This window comes from Scyliorhinus torazame, chromosome 16 (genome assembly GCF_047496885.1).
Source record: "Scyliorhinus torazame isolate Kashiwa2021f chromosome 16, sScyTor2.1, whole genome shotgun sequence".
In the NCBI taxonomy this organism is placed as follows: Eukaryota; Metazoa; Chordata; class Chondrichthyes; order Carcharhiniformes; family Scyliorhinidae; genus Scyliorhinus; species Scyliorhinus torazame.
Genome location: NC_092722.1, coordinates 44563518 through 44573604, shown reverse-complemented (window position 1 = coordinate 44573604; position 10087 = coordinate 44563518).

Below are 10087 nucleotides of genomic sequence, written 5' to 3'. Positions count from 1 at the left end.
GATAATCCCGGGAACTACATGCCGGTGAGCCTTACTTCAGTGGTAGGGAAATTACTGGAGAGAATTCTTCGAGACAGGATCTACTCCCATTTGGAAGCAAATGGACGTATTAGTGAGAGGCAGCACGGTTTTGTGAAGGGGAGGTCGTGTCTCACTAACTTGATAGAGTTTTTCGAGGAGGTCACTAAGATGATTGATGCAGGTAGGGCAGTAGATGTTGTCTATATGGACTTCAGTAAGGCCTTTGACAAGGTCCCTCATGGTAGACTAGTACAAAAGGTGAAGTCACACGGGATCAGGGGTGAACTGGCAAGGTGGATACAGAACTGGCTAGGTCATAGAAGGCAGAGGGTAGCAATGGAGGGATGCTTTTCTAATTGGAGGGCTGTGACCAGTGGTGTTCCACAGGGATCAGTGCTGGGACCTTTGCTCTTTGTAGTATATATAAATGATTTGGAGGAAAATGTAACTGGTCTGATTAGTAAGTTTGCAGACGACACAAAGGTTGTTGGAATTGCGGATAGCGATGAGGACTGTCGGAGGATACAGCAGGATTTAGATTGTCTGGAGACTTGGGCGGAGAGATGGCAGATGGAGTTTAATCCGGACAAATGTGAGGTAATGCATTTTGGAAGGGCTAATGCAGGTAGGGAATATACAGTGAATGGTAGAACCCTCAAGAGTATTGAAAGTCAAAGAGATCTAGGAGTACAGGTCCACAGGTCATTGAAAGGGGCGACACAGGTGGAGAAGGTAGTCAAGAAGGCATACGGCATGCTTGCCTTCATTGGCCGGGGCATTGAGTATAAGAATTGGCAAGTCATGTTGCAGCTGTATAGAACCTTAGTTAGGCCACACTTGGAGTATAGTGTTCAATTCTGGTCGCCACACTACCAGAAGGATGTGGAGGCTTTAGAGAGGGTGCAGAAGAGATTTACCAGAATGTTGCCTGGTATGGAGGGCATAAGCTATGAGGAGCGATTGAATAAACTCGGTTTGTTCTCACTGGAACGAAGGAGGTTGAGGGGCGACCTGATAGAGGTATACAAAATTATGAGGGGCATAGACAGAGTGGATAGTCAGAGGCTTTTCCCCAGGGTAGAGGGGTCAATTACTAGGGGGCATAGGTTTAAGGTGAGAGGGGCAAGGTTTAGAGTAGATGTACGAGGCAAGTTTTTTACGCAGAGGGTAGTGGGTGCCTGGAACTCGCTACCGGAGGAGGTAGTGGAAGCAGGGACGATAGGGACATTTAAGGGGCATCTTGACAAATATATGAATAGGATGGGAATAGAAGGATACGGACCCAGGAAGTGTAGAAGATTGTAGTTTAGTCGGGCAGTATGGTCGGCACGGGCTTGGAGGGCCGAAGGGCCTGTTCCTGTGCTGTACATTTCTTTGTTCTTTGTTCTTTGTTCCTCCTCCATCCTTCTTCTGAAAACAGTGACTTCTTTCCAAAGGCCCCAAAGGCTAATTGCCAGGACAAGATCAACTTCAAATGTGAGAATGTGGATTCTGTCAGAAACCTGTAGCTGGGGGACATCATATCAGAAACCTTCAAAAGTATCCCTCAACATATGAATATTTAAAATTTAATCTATGCTGTTTCTCGTTTAGCAAATAAGGTCATTTTAAACTATCTAAAAACAGTCCTTTGCTATTTACAGTAAGAACTGGCATTTAACACCAAGTTATCTCATATAACCTTTCACCTCGGGGCGGCATGTGGCGCAGTGGTTACCACTGGGACTGCGGCGTTGAGGACCCGGGTTCGAATCCCGGCTCTGGGTAATTGTCCATTTGGAGTTTGAACATTCTCCCCATGTCTGCGTGGGTTTCACCCCCACAACCCAAAGATGTGCTGGTTAGGTGGAGTGGCCACATTAAATTGCCACTTAATTGGAAAAGAAAGATAATTGCGTACTTTAAATTTATTTTAAAATTATAACTTTTCACCTAATCAGATTAGATTGGTTAATGTCTAGTGATACCCAAGTGTAAAATGAAAGATTGGCCAGAGCTGTACACCAAAATTCCATCACTCCTTACACCATCTCTCAAATCAGGAAGTAGCGTAATGTCCTTACCAGAGCAGATAAGATAAGAGGAGGTGGCCATTTCCAAGAATGCACTGTGCGCATTCAGGTTCTGATTGTCATTCTTAAAAACTCATATTTAATTGGCATGAAGTCCTCATGTTACTCCCTCGACCATAGATGACATGAGCTGCAATGCTTAGGAAAGCATCCCAACCTTCCTTAGAATTATAGAATCATAGAATTTACAGTGCAGAAGGAGGCCACTCGGCCCATCGAGTCTGCACCGGCCCTTTTTAAAAGAGCGCCCCACTTAAGCCCGTGCCTCCACCCTATCCCTGCAACCCAGCAACCCCACCCAACCTTTTTGGACTCTAAGGGCAATTTAGCATGACCAATCCACCTACCCTGCACATCTTTGGACTGTGGAAAGGAACCGGAGCCACCCGGAGGAAACCCACGCAAACATGGCGAGAATGTGCAGACTCCGCACATTCCAGTTCAGTCCAGTCTGTGCACCACATTTAGAGAAAAATAAAAAGTGATGTCATAGGAGATAAACGATTTGTTGGTGAGTATTTTGCTCATTTATCTTTCAAAACAAGTATAATTTATCCATGATTATCATATTTAATTAGTATTAGGAACTTTACTTGTGGTAATAAGGCTTAGTGGGAATAGATCTTGTTGCTCCTACTCCCACACCTAGTGGTGCACAAGGCAGACTTTCCTCTGTTCTCATAGCAGGATTATTCCTGGAATGTCGCCAATCTGCAGTCTGTCACTAGAGGCTTATGGCAGTGTTCTTCAAACTCGGGGGCGTGACCTGCGGATGGGTCGCGGGTGGGTGTCGGGAGGGTCGCGGAGCTGTCCTTCGCGGCACTCCCGATCGCGCAAATCCCCGCGCAGCAGCCGGCTTTTAATAACGCCGGCTGCAAGCGGCCTTTAAAATGGCCGCAAACATGTAAAAAGATAATTGGCCGCATTGCGCATGCGCGCCGGTGATTGGGCGCGCATGCGCAGTGCGGCCGCTACTTTTTTTAAACGGTCGCAGCTTTTTGTTTTACAAGTTCAGGGTTTTTTAATTCATTTAATTCATTTATTTAATTCATTTAATTTTTATTTTTTTCATTTATTTTATCCATTTTATTTTTTTCATTTATTTTATTCATTTTATTTTTTTCTACAAGTTCAGGGTGGGGGTTTATTCATTTTATTCATTTATTTTATTCATTTAATTTTTTTTTTTCATTTATTTTCATTTTTTTTTTACAAGTTCCGGAGGGTTTATTTAATAAAATTATACGGGAAAAAATGCAGAACTTTGGACAGATGGAGACTCCACACTTTCCGACACCAGAAGGCTTCACCTTCATCCAACGGGTTGCATTGGAGGAGCGTGTACGAGGGCCAAAGAGACCCAAAACCATTTCCTCCATTTTTGTCAGCAGCAAACAAGGTAAGAGAAAATGGTGGGTCGCGCAGGTCGGCCGGCGTGGGTTGCGAAGGTCAGCCAGCGTGGGTCGTGAAGGCCGGCCGGCGTGGGTCGCGAAGGTCGGCCGGGTTGGATCCTGAAGGTCGGCCGGGTTGGATCCTGAAGGTCGGCCGGGTTGGATCCTGAAGGTTAGCCGGTTGGTAAAAATGGGTCCCCGGAAAAAAAGTTTGAAGAACACTGGCTTATGGTGCACCAATCCAGCATCAAGCAAGGCTGACCAGGAGTCTCTCCCACTTTTACCACCTGTCATTGGCGTGTGGAAAGGATTTTGCAGATTGTTGCTCAACCTGTTTGCCGGATTATAAACGTACCTTCCTTGGCCATCATGTCCTAAGGTGGGACTTGAACCTGAAGCTTGTCGCGCAGAGGCAGGGACGCTACCCACTGTGCTCCAAGATCTCATATTGGGATTAGTATAAAATAAACGCATAAGGATGGAAGGGCAAGTGATGTGTTGCGGCTGCAGAGTGTGGGAGGTCCAGGGTGCCAGTGTGATCCAGGGCAAACACGGCAGCAGTAAATGTTTACATCTTGAGGAGTTTTGTCTCAGAGTAATTGAGCTGGAGGTCGATTTGCAGGCACTGCAATGCAACAGGGAGAACAAAGGTTACCTGGACACGTTGTTCCAGGAGAGGGTCACACATAGGATAGGATCTTCTGGTTTCGTCAATGATCAGGGACAGCAGGGTATGATTACAAGTGAGGCAGTAAGAGAATCAAGAAGGTAGAAATGAAAAAATCTCAGCCTTTGCAATTGTGCAACAAGTTTGAGGTTCTTGCAGCCTCTAAGAATGAAAGCAATGGCTGTGGGATGGAAGAGCAAATTGACCATGACACCGTGATACAGGAAATCATTCAAGCAGGGAGAGGTAATCACAATGTAGTGTGATGGGGGATAGTGTAGTCAGGGGGATAGACAGTTTTCTGCAGCTGAGAGCAAGAATGTGTTACCTGCCATGTTACCAGCCCAATGCCAAGATTCTGGATATCTGCTTCAAGCTGGAGAAGAACTTGCAGTGTGATACACCAACAATAATAGACGACGAGTGATAAACGTAACTGAGGCTTTAATACACTAAACAGCAAGCCTCCTGCCTCTGGACCCGAACTGGGTCCGGAGGTGGAGACTTGCCACTTCTTTACAGAAGCCCCGAGGGGAGGAGCTGTCATAATATCCACTCATGTATATAATGAGATGCAGACAGGCAGTGATTGACACACAGGATAACCAATGAACACTCACGACACATAACAACCAATCACCAGACAGGATACTGATGTGCTGGGTGTTCTGGATCACATACTGGTCACCAACACTTGAAGTAGTGCAACACTATTTTATTAAAAGGTTAACTATTTAAACATACTTGAACTGTGGGTAAATACGATACCAGCTTTAACTAAAGACCTTTGCCTTGTCCTAACCAGTTGATGCATTCAGCACATGGTGAATGTCTGTGATGCAGGCTGTGAACTCTGTGCTCCTAGCTAGCTGCTACTCGAATGAGCGGGAACTCTGATGCCCCCTTTCTTTATAGTGCGTGTGCTCTCACTGGTGATTGGCTGCAGTATTGTTTATATTGATTGGTCCCACTGTGTGTCCATCAGTGTGTGTGTATCTGCACCATGATATACTGGTGTATATTACGACATCCCTCCTTTTATATAAAAAATGTGCCTGCGTGACAATAAATAGTGTGTGGTGAATGTTCTTGACCACATGTGTGCGAAATATTTACAGGATTATGCACATAAAACTAAGCTATTTACATGGGAAGGTGCCTGGTGCAGAAAAAACAGTGTGTCACACAAATAACGAGATGACCACTATATACAAACCACTTGAACGATTAAACGGAAGAACAGAACAGACCAGAGAGTCCATTAGTGCACAAAGTTCACAAATTAAGTCTCTGAGGTGGGCGACGAATTCTGGTTGACCGCCTCAAGGGTGGGTCCGGAGCCACCGTCTGAGGAGCGGGCTGGACTGCATCAGAGTGAGGAGGATGCAGAGTAACCGGAATCTCCGCATAGTCCAGGTCAGGGACAACAGGAGGGCGTGGCACTGGCAGAGGATCACGTAGCGAGCGTGGAACGAGACAAAGGGCACGTCGATTACGGCGCAGAATGGAACCATCTGGTAGACAAACCAGGAACGAGCGGGGAGCCACCTGCCGAAGAACCACAGCAGTTGCAGACCAGCCACCATCCGGAAGATAGATGCGGATGTTGTCATCTGGAGCCAGAGCAGGGAGATCAGCTGCACGGGAGTCATGAGCCGCCTTGTGCTGTGCACGAGACAGTTGCATTAGTTGAAGGACCGGAACGTGGTCGAGGTCTGGGACGTGAATGGACGGCACCGTCGTCCTCAGGGTGCGACCCATGAGCAGCTGGGCTGGCGACAGGCCAGTGGACAGTGGGGCCGAGCGATAGGCCAGCAGGGCGAGGTAGAAGTCGGATCCCGCATCGGCAGCCTTGCAGAGGAGCTGTTTGACTATGTGGACGCCGTTCTCTGCTTTGCCATTGGATTGGGGGGTGCAGGGGACTGGATGTCACATACACAAAGTTGTACCTCCTGGCAAAGTTGGACCATTCCTGGCTTGCGAAGCAGGGGCCATTGTCCGACATCACAGTGAGTGGGACGCCGTGACGAGCAAAGGTGACCTTACAGGCACGGATGACTGCAGACGATGTGATGTCGTGCAAACGTACCACCTCCGGGTAGTTTGAAAAATAGTCTACAATCAGAACATAGTCCCTGCCCAGCGCGTGGAACAGGTCGATGCCGACCTTGGACCAAGGGGACGTGACCAACTCATGGGGCTGTAGGGTCTCACGTGGTTGGGCCGGCTGGAACCGCTGACAGGTGGGGCAATTGAGCACTGTGTTAGCGATGTCGTCATTGATGCCGGCCCAGTACACTGCCTCTCGGGCCTGTTGGCGGCACTTCTCCACGCCAAGATGGCCCTCGTGTAGCTGTTCCAAGACAAGCTGGCGCATGCTGTGTGGGATAACAATGCGGTCCAGCTTTAGGAGGACACCATCGACTACCGCCAGATCGTCTCTGATGTTGTAGAACTGCGGGCATTGGCCCTTGAGCCACCCGTCTGTTAGGTGGCGCATGACACGCTGTAGCAGGGGATCAGCCGCAGTCTCGCGGCGAATTTGGACGAGGCGTTCATCCGTGGCCGGTAGATTGGAGGCCACGAAGGCCACATGGGCGTTAACCTGGCAGATGAATCCCGCTGGGTCACAAGGGGTGTTGACTGCCCTGGACAGAGCGTCGGCTATGATCAGGTCTTTGCCCGGGGTGTATAAGAGCTGGAAGTCATATTGGCGGAGTTTGAGCAGAATGCGCTGGAGGCGAGGCGTCATGTCGTTCAAGTCCTTTTGTCTTTTATTGACCAGCAGGCGATGGTCGGTCTCGACGGTGAATTGGGGAAGGCCGTACACATAATCATGAAACTTGACGACACCGGTCAAAAGGCCCAGGCACTCCTTTTCTATCTGCGCGTAGCGCCGTTCCGTGGGGGTCATGGCGCGTGACGCATATGCAACGGGGGCCCATGATGAGGCCTCATCGCGTTGCAGGTGCACTGCCCCAATGCCAGATTGGCTGGCATCGGTTGAGATTTTTGCCTCTTTCGCTGGATCAAAAAAGGCCAATATCAGGGCCGTGGTAAGTTTGGTTTTAAGTTCTCTCCATTCGCCCTCGTGGGCAGGAAGCCATTGGAAGTCTGTCGTCTTCCTGACCAGGTTCCTGAGAGCTGTGGTATGAGACGCGAGGTTAGGGATGAACTTCCCTAGAAAGTTGACCATGCCCAGAAATCGGAGGACCGCCTTCTTGTCCTCTGGCTTTTCCATAGCTGTGATGGCAGCCACCTTGTCCGCATCGGGCCGCACACCCAACTGGGAGATGTGGTCCCCTAGGAACTTGAGTTCCGTCTGGCCGAAGGAGCATTTGGCTCTGTTGAGGCGTAGGCCCTGCTCCCGTATGCGTTTGAACACGCGCTGGAGGCGACTGATATGCTCCTGCGGGGTGGTGGACCAAACGATTATGTCGTCGACATAGACGCAAACACCTTCAATGCCTTCCATCATTGTGCGTCACTTCGAGTTGGCATGAGCCGGTAGCAGGAATGATGTTGCCATTGTAGTCCAATAGCTGGCAGGCCGATGGAAGGATGGTTGGTTTGACACGCAGGCTTTGGAAAGCAGACCACACCATGAGATTGACGGAGGCACCAGTGTCCAGGCGGAATCGTATTTGGGACCGGTTGACCGTCAGGGTGGCACACCACTCATCGTCTAGATCGATGCTGTATACCGACAGCGGCTGGTGTCTTTGCTTCGGGGACAGCCTGTTTTTCGTTACGACACCGACTCGAAAAGGCGCCTTCGGGTCCTCGGTGTCACTGCTGTGTGGGAGGTCGGAATCGGACTCGGTGACCGTGGGTTGAATTGCCCGAACATTCCTGCGAGGCTGGCTGAAGCGATATGAATTGGAAGGCTGAGCTGCTCGACAGCAGACAGCATAGTGGCCAAGTCTGCCACATCGTAGGCATTGTCACGATTTTGCGGGGCATTGCAGCTTTAAATGGACGGAGCCACAGTTGCCGCCCGTTGTGACGTCAGCACGTTCGTTGCACCACTGCGCATGCGCGGTGCGGTCATGCGTGGTGCGGCCTGCGCATTACGTTCCTCCACGTCGCTGTCCCCTCGTTTGGTGCGTACAAGCGTGGGAGTCCGCGAAAAGCGCGCGAAATGGCCGTCCTCCTTCAGGCTGAGGCCCTGGAGGTGCTCAATCACTTGGACCTGTTCCGCCTCATGGGGACCTTACCGCGCCGTTTCAGCCGCTTGCATATGGGAGTACCGACTGGTGGCATTTTCATGTAGGACACAGATCTCGATGGCGGTCGCTAGGGTGAGTTGCTTTACTTTGAAGAGCTGCTGACGTAGGGGGTCCGACTGAACACCAAAAACGATCTGGTTGCATATCATGGAGTCGGAGGTTTGCCCGTAGCTGCAAGATTGTGCAAGGATGCGGAGGTGCGTTAGAAAGGATTGGAAAGGTTCGTCCTTACCCTGCAAACGCTGCTGGAACACGTAGCATTCAAAACTTTCATTCACCTCTACGCTGCAGTGAGTGTCAAATTTAAGGAGAACCGTCTTGAACTTCGTCTTGTCTTCGTCATCTGCAAAGGTGAGAGAGTTGAAAATGTGGACGGCATGGTCCCCGGCCGTGGAGAGGAGAAGAGCAATCTTTCTGGTGTCCGAGGCGCCCTCCCTGTCCGTGGCTTCGAGGAAGAGCTGGAAGAGCTGTTTGAAAATCTTCCAGTTGGCCCCGAGGTTGCCGGCGATGCGGAGCGGCGGCGGGCTGATGTTGTCCACGTTGCAGGATGACGGAATGCTGGCGGAAGGCAGATCACTTGCAGGTAGGTCTAAGAAGTGCTAGTATGCAACCACTCCTGGTATCATGATGTGTTGGGTGTTCTGGATCACATACAGGTCACCAACACTTGAAGTAGTGCAACACTATTTTATTGAAAGGTTAACTATTTAAACATACTTGAACTGTGGGTAAATACGATACCAGCTTTATCTAAAGACCTTTGCCTTGTCCTAACCAGTTGATGCACTCAGCACATGGTGAATGTCTGTGTTGCAGCCTATGAGCTCTGTGCTCCTAGCTAGCTGCTACTTGAATGAGCGGGAACTCTGATGCCCCCTGTCTTTATAGTGTGTGTGCTCTCACTGGTGATTGGCTGTGGTGTTGTGTATGTTGATTGGTCCCACTGTGTGTCCATCAGTGTGTGTCTGCACCATGATATACTGGTGTATATTATGACAGACACCACCACTATAAAGCACACAGGGCATCTCTCTACAGGACACAGCTACTGAGATAGTAAGAGTGCATAAGCCAGTGAGCACTATCACCATGAGGTAGAGAGTTAGTCTGGTCAAGCCAATAGGAGGATATCAGTTCGATTGATAGAGTGCCAACTCACAGCAGACTATGTCCAGCAATCAGGAAGTCCAATAAAACAGTGTTGGACCATCTCCTGTGTCAGAATCCTGTTTCTAGTTTCACTGCATCCAGTTGCAGTCAACGTTGAACCAACGTACTTAACACATCATGGTACTAGAGTGCTATTAATCCTAACGACCCTACCTCAAGTGCTTCTGCAATGACCAGCAAGCAGCCATCCAACGGCATGGAAAGGATCCAGCCTCCTTCGCAACTCCGGATATCCGGCAACCTCTGCGCCAACTGGAAAGTCTTCAAACAATGGTTCCTCCTGTACATCGAGGCCTCCGACCTCGAGGCAGCATCGGATGCCAGAAAGATCGCGCTGTCCCTGTCGACTGCGGGGGATCACGCCATCCACATCTATAATTTGCTTACGTTTGCCGATAGTGAAGACAAGACAAAGTTAAAGACAGTTCTGCTGAAATTCGACAGCCACTGCGACACTGAGGTGAATGAAAGCTTTGAACGGTACATCTTCCAACAGAGGCTTCAGGGTAAGGATGAACCTTTTCAGTCCTTCTTGAC